This window comes from Pinus tabuliformis, chromosome 1_1 (assembly GCF_031772625.1).
Source record: "Pinus tabuliformis cultivar Carrire ecotype Pingquan chromosome 1_1, CPIR1, whole genome shotgun sequence".
In the NCBI taxonomy this organism is placed as follows: Eukaryota; Viridiplantae; Streptophyta; class Pinopsida; order Pinales; family Pinaceae; genus Pinus; species Pinus tabuliformis.
The window spans coordinates 60,946,160-60,953,915 of NC_142297.1; positions in this window are offsets into that span (position 1 = coordinate 60,946,160).

The following is a 7,756-nucleotide window of genomic DNA, read 5'->3' on the forward strand; positions in this document are numbered from 1 at the left end:
TAGTTCATATGGCAGTAATGGACAATTTTAGGGAAGATATGAACTCTAGGGAATTGGTATCTGGGAAAATTTGATTCCCAAAGACCTATTTTGTCTGCGTGGTTTAAGTATTGGTCCCTGTACCTATAGAATAACTTCAGCGGGGATTCATGGATAGAGGTGTCTTTGATATGGAAGTCTTTGTCTGCCAAAGGAAGATGGTCTAAGTCCCGGTGGGGAGTGGAAATTGGTCGGAAATCCATTGCAACTGGAGCATCCATCCTTGGTTCTTGTGTATTCAAGAATGGCGTAAAGGTTTTTAGTTAAACTGGGGGGAAATTGGTTCAATTCAGAGTAGTATAGGATTGCTGGGAAATTGTTTTACTTAATTACTTAATAACTTTAAAGCAATTGAGTAACAGGTTTGGGAATTAAATAGGGTTTCTCGATGAATTTGGACAAATACCTGGTTTTGGCTCTGAACAGGTTGAGGGGCAATTGTGCATAGTTTGCAGGAGGCGTACGTGACTGAATAATGCACTGGACGTTCAACAGCTTCAGCAGGTTGGCAGTTGGATGTGGGTCGGTAGTTGCATGGAGGTTTGCTTGTTTTCCATGATAAAACCAAAAACAATGATTTGTTTAGTTCTATTTGCAAAGTCAACTGAATTTAGTGAGTACACGGGGAAAGTACGTTTGGACTTAAGTGGGGGAAGAGATGTTTTGTTGTCTAACAGGAGGCGATAAGTGGGTTTGGGTCGCACTGCTTTTTGGGCTGGGGTGGTTTTGGGGGCAGTCGCCCGATGCCATTTATCGGGTGACACATAGCATTGGGGCCCAAAGCGAAACCACCCATATCGGACGGGTAAATTTCGACCTTTAGAGGCCGTCCAATATGATCATCAATCGTCGGATCAAATGGGGCCTGATTGTACGATGATCGGGGCGGGGTTTTGACATGAGGTTTAGTGGAGGGGCCCGACAGAGGTTTAAGAATGGCGGGATTAAGTTAATCAATGGATTATGGCAGATTAAGGGCGTCGGGGGTGATTTCATTGGCGGAGGTTGATTATTAATTAACCGCAGATCGGTTAATTAATTCGTTTTATCGGGGTAGGGGTTTATTATAAAGTTTATGTTTCAAACTTCGGGACGAGATATTAATATTAATGGGTTTTAATAAATACATAGGGGAAAAAGGGTTATTTTCTCGGGAGTTAATATATAAATAAAGTTAAAAGTTAATATGAACGAAGGCGAAAAATATTTTAGCGCTAAGTGTAAAATGAATTCTTTGCAATTTGTTTTTGCTTTTCACATAGAAAACATAAAAACTTAGGCTAAGTGTATATTTGTGGGTTTTTGTGAAAAAGGGGTTTTTACATCGGGGATGATCACTTTTCTAAGGTTTTACCCTTAGAGAAAGGGGTTTTGTCAAGGAAATGAGGTGAAGTGAAGAAGGGTAATGTTTGTGAGGGGTATTTTAGTACTTAGGATCTATAAGTCATTAGGCTGAGGGTCCAGTCCCTCCAGAAGTCGGAGAAATGCTCTGAGCCCCTTTGACTTAAGATTTTAGGTACTTTAAGACTTTTCTCGGAAATTAGTTAAGTGAAAAATGTAATGAATGAAAGAGGTTAATCAATTGACTTTGTGTACTTTGGTACATGCTCAATTTTCATCCATACTTAGAAATTTGATGATGAAGGTGAATAATATGATCTTATCTAATCAATCATCACAATTCTGCAACCATTCTTCTACTTACCCATCTACTGATCCTACCATTTTTTACTTCTCTTTATTAGGGTGCACTTAAGTTGGCAAACCCTTTATCAAAACTTTTTATTTTCTTTTACAAAAGTAATCTATCTAAGTCTAACCTTATTACATCCAAGGGCTCAGATTAAACAGTTGAGCTCCTTTTATTTACTCTACCGATCTACTTATATACCAAGATTAAATAGTTTGGACAGATTTTATTCTCTATCTCTAAGCATAAAATTGAAAACCTGAAATAACCAAGTTTAAACATTTTGACCATCCATGGATTGTGGCAAAGGTAACAAGCTACACACAATCGTTTATTTTGCATCAAAGTAAATAGTAGTGGCATTTTGACTTGCACACATTCATGGTCTTTTTTCTTTCTTGTGGTTCATTTTTTTTTAATCTTTTTACCTTTTTTATTCTTTTTGTCCTTTGATTTTTCTTTTAGGACATACCCTCTTTAAGTTTTTTTTTTTTTCTCTGAATATGGAAAACATTTGCAGAAAGCAAAGGTATGTACATATTACAAATTTGACCTCAGCCATTCAAAAATTATGACTCCTATTGGTATAGGAACATAATAGTGGCTCCACTTGGGGATGGCATTTCCTGGTGAAATGTCAAGAACTAGTAGATCAATGGCCTTCTGAATTACTGTGATTTTACTCTGCAACTTTTCCCTTTTACTTTGCTGCATTATTGATATTTATGACAGTGAAACTTTTGAAGCTTAGGGCCTTCTCTTCGGGCTTCAACTCCAAAATTACCATCCAATCAACACTAAACTTTTGAAGAATAAAATATGTACAAGTGATTAGTGAAATCAGTGACTAGGATCTATGTAGTGCTTAAGCATTCGACCATTAACTGGTCCTCCTTCTACTTCTGCACCATCCAATTCTTTGAGGAAAAAAGCATTATTACCCTTGAAAGCATAAATGATGTAAGGGCCTTTCCATAGGAAGTCGAACTTCCCATGTTTACCTTTATCCTCCCTTCTTGAGTCCCATTTCAAAACTTTATCTCCTAGGTAGAAATCTTCTACCTTAGTCCTTTTGTCAAAAGCTTTCTTGATTCTGTACTGCACAACATGGAATCTAATATACACTTCTTCCCTAGTTTGCTGTAAGTGAATTGTCTGGTTGATCCTCCTTTGAATATCATTTGGCTCAAACTGTGCTTCTTGGAGCAACTTCATCACTGGTGTTCCCAAGGAAAATGGGAAAACAACCTCCATTCCATAAACTAGCTGATAAGGACTGGTACCAATGGATTTCTTTGTGGTCAGCCTATCTACCCACAAGGAATTTACTAGCTTCTTGTTCCAGGTTTGCTTGTTATCTTCCAACAATTTTTTGATGATATTCACTAAGATCTTGTTAGAAGACTCTACTAGTCCGTTTCCTTGGGGATAGTAGGTTGTGGAGTGACCGAGGGTTATATGATATTTGTTGCAAAAATAAATAATCCTATTTGATTTGAAAGCTACTGCATTGTCTGTGATGATTTTGGTTGGGCAACTGAAACTGGACAGAATGTTGGCCTCAAGGAAACTTATTATGACAGTATCAGTAGCCTGTCTTGAGGGTATGGATTCTATCCACTTTGTAAAGTAATCAGTGGCAGTTAAGATTCATCTATGTTGGGCAGAAGAGGGGGGATGGATTTCACCAATGAAGTCAAGACCCCATTGTTGAAATGGTGCTTCGGTAGATATTGGTTTCAAAGGTAATGGTAATAGTTTTCTTTTTCCTTCAAAAATCTGACTTTTGTGACATGAGGTTACAAATTTCTTTACATCAGAAAATAAAGTGGGCCAGTAAAAACTAGCTCTTAAGATCTTGTCAACTCTGGTTTTCTAGTAAAGATGTCCCCCACAGTCACCTACATGAAACTCTTGTGATATTTTGTAAGATTCTTCCTTTAACAAACAACTAAGAAGGATGCCTTCATGATTTTTCCAAAATAAAGCATTGTCAATTATGCAAAACTTCAAAGATTTCATTTTTAAGAACCTACTTTTAGTCCTGGATAACTCAGGAAGAGCTTGAAGATTTTGTAGAACATATATAATGTCAGCATACCATGGTGAGTCAGTAAAGGCCTGGCTGATCTATGAAGTCGTCATCTCCTCTTCGTTATCCAATTCTACAATGAAATTTATGTCTAGGGACTGATAGTTCGATTCAGCCATGAGCTTGGCTAAACCTTGGCCTTTGATCACTTTTGTAGGTTTAATTTCTAAGTCGTATTTTAATATGGTAGTTATCCATTTCCCTCTTTTCCCATCTGGACCATCTTGTGTTAGGATGTCTTTGACTACAACATTGGGAACATAAGCTATTATATGAGAATATAGGATATAAACTCTGAAATCATTAATGGCTTTGACTAGAGAAAAAGCTTTCTTTTCCATTATATTATACTTTAAAGGTGAATCTCTCAGGGCTTTACTAAAGAAGGCTATTAGTAGTTCAAAACCCTGATCATTTTTCTGCAGTAGGACTACAACAATGGTTTGTTCTAAGGCGAAAGAAAATATGCTAAAATCCCTATCAAACATTGGACTGATGAGAACTGGTGTTTGTGTTAAGGCTAGCTTTATATCTTAAAAAGACCTCTTAGCCTCAAGTGTCCATTTAATAGTCGAATCTTTCTTTAACATGTTATTTGGTAACCTAATTAGTTCAGCTAAGTTAGAGATAAATCTTCTCAAAAAGTTTATTTTACCTAAAAAGACTTGTAGTTCTCTAATGTTCCTAGGATGTGGTATCTGTAAAATGGCTTCAATTCTTGTTGGATCAATCCGGATACCATCTTTGGAGATTATGTGGCCTAGTAATTTTCCCTCTTCCAACCCAAATAATTATTTTTAAGGATTCAGAGAAATTCCATACTTCCTACACTTGGTGAAGACCTGATCTAATTTAGAGAATACCGTGATATAATCTAGGTATATTACCAGGAAGTCATGGATTTCCTTAGAAAAGGCTATGTCCATTGCTCTTTGAAAGGTGGCCCCTGCATTTTTTAAACCAAAAGGCATTTTCACATACATGAAAGTGCTCCAAGGAGTAGTGAATGCAGTTTTTACCTGGTCTTCTGGGTGGACTAAAACTGGTTATAACCAGAAAACCCATCTAGCAGTGAGATTCTGGTTGAACCTACAACCCTCTGTAATATGTGATCCATTTTGGGAAGAGGATATTTATCCTTGAGTGAAACTTTATTCAGATTCCTAAGGTCAACACACAGTCTAATTTCGCCAGTTTTCTTTCTTGTAGGTACCAAATTAGAAACCCAATCTGAGAATCTGATTGGTGCAATGATCTTGGCTTTGTACATTCGTTTTATTTCCTTTTCAATAGAAGGCAATAGAATAGGGTTAATCCTTCTAAGGTTCTATCTAAAATGTCTCTGGTTTTCTTTTAAGGGAATGGCATGTTGTATTATGATGGTATCATAGGACTTAAGGTCCTCAAAATTCCAAGAAAAAACATCTTGGAATTCCTTTAACAGTTCTATGTATTTCACTTTCTCATTAGGAGGTAAAGACTTTGAAAGTTTTATCATTTTGGGATCTTCTTTAGAGCCTATGTTACACTCCTCTATGTCCAATTTTAAGGGTTCCATTTTCGGCTTTTTAGGGACATCGTTTGAATCAAACAAGTCCTCCAAAGGAGTTAATCCTTTGGGCAAAAATTGTCTTTAAGATTGATGACTTCAGATTCTTCGTCGATTGCCTCATCAATTTCAATTTTTTTTAGGTTTTGAATATCTGATTTTGTAAACTTTGTGAGATGGAATCTATCTATCATTTCATCTTCTACTTTGTTAATTCTTATTTTATCAGTGTTATGTCATTATCTATGTTGCTATTTACAAATTCTTCATCTAAAGTCAGAAAATTGTTAATTTGTTGATCGTTATTGAATACTTGTCAGTTCTTTAAGTTGTCAGGAATAGTAGGTCTGTGTCTAACCTCAGCAGTGTATTGATGGTTAGGTTGAAATGGTAACTTGCAAGTACTAGCAAACATAGCTAAACTGTGAGCTTGCATATTATGTTTTCTTGGAATAACAGCAAGCTTCGTTTCTAAAAAGGTATTTAGTATTTCTACAACTGTTCCTCTATAAAATCCTAACCTAGGGTCCCTAGTCATATATACAGCATTGATTTGTTTTATTACCAACTTGGAATCTCCCATAATAGAGACTCTTATAGCTCCTAAGCTTTTGAGCAATTTGAGACCTAAAAGAAGTGCTTCATATTCGGCCATGTTATTTGTACATTTAAAGTTAAATATGTAGGCATGAACCTCTGAATGATCATTTTCTAACTTGTAAATCCATAGTCCTGCTCCTGCACAGTTTTTTTACTGACCCATCGAATTCAAGATGCCATAGAATTTCATGTTCATAATTCTTACTGTCTGGGGGAACAAAATCTTCTTTGACTAAGGTATCTAGGTCATCTTTATTATCTGAAATCTCTTGAATTTGGACACTTTGATTTTCTTTTGCTACTGCAATTTATTTTGGTTCTACAATAATGTTGTTTGAAGTGTCTTCTTGGTTTGATTCAACATTGTAAAGAATGAAAGAATCAATATCAAAATGCATTGAATATATAGGAAAGTTTTGAGGTCTCTCCTGGGTACTCACTACATACTTCATCAGAGTCTCTCTATACAGTTTTTTAGGATGTCCAAAGACTAATATGGTAGCATATGACATGTCAAGTTGCAGATATCCCTAGAGTTTGGCACCCCATGATCTAGACAACAACATGCCATATTTACGTGGTATATCAGCAACAACTATGTCCATAAGAATGGTCTTAGCAGGGTACTACACTAGGGAAACACACAGGCCTTTGATAAGTCCTAGGCACTTAACTTGGCTTGAATCAAATGAAAATAGGTCCTTGTAAGACCTATTAATATCCAAGTTTAGCTTCTCCATAACAGATTTAGGCATAATATTGTGTGAAGCCGCAGAGTCTAGCATGGCATTATGTAGGATTTTATCGTGGATGTTAAGGCTAATGTAGAAGGGTGGTATCCCTCCTTCCACTGATTTTCCATTAACATCAGGACCGAAAATGAACTCATGCTGATCATCAAATAAGTTAACAGAGTCTTCATTCTCAACGAAGTTTAAAGATTTTCTTATTTGAGATTTGTAAGTTTCATGTTTAATTAGTTATGTTAAAGGAACTGAGATTTTAAGTTTTTCCACCTCCGCTCCCAAATTGAAAGGCAAAGGGGATATGTTTGCTTGAACATTTGAAACCTTAACAACAGGGTTAGGAGTATTTTGTTCTTCTTTTTTAGTGTTTGGAGTCTTTTTTATTGCATTTTCTAATATGATTTTTGGAGACTATTCCACTGTTTCCTTGAGGGGAACTGAAGTGGAAGGTTTCTCATTAGAAGGTTGGTCATTGGTTACATCTTCAATGGTGGGACTGGGAGGGTTCTGATTTGATCTAGAAAGGATTTGTAGAGTTTTGTGACTGGAGTTTCTTTAATTTTCTTAGGCTGATTAGGTACTGCTTTCTTGTTTTGGTTTGGAACATCAGTGTTCTTTTTGCTCCTCAAATTGTATTGTTTATGCACTTTGAAGATAGCAGAATCATACCCTTGCTTGTAGTCGAAAGATTCTCCAGTTTGGGTCTGTAACTGCTGAAGCATGTATAATTCCTGGTCATCTTGAGTCAGAAAGACAGTTTCCTCATCATCTAACCCCATTAAGTTAATTTGAGTGTCTTTCTCAGGGTCTTCTTGATGGGAAGTTTCAGCATAGTTCTCTTGGAAAGGAGGTCTAATGTTCTGATCAGGCCCATTTTTACCAGTATTTTGGTTCTGGTTCTTCCTAAAGTTTGGATTCCTCACTGGAGGTGCCTGTTGGTTATCCCAGTGAGGTTTCCTTTCAATTATTTCTATCCTATCCATCAATTTTTCCATTCCTTTGGCTAAAGCATCCATTTTTTGGTCAAAGGGTGTAGTTTC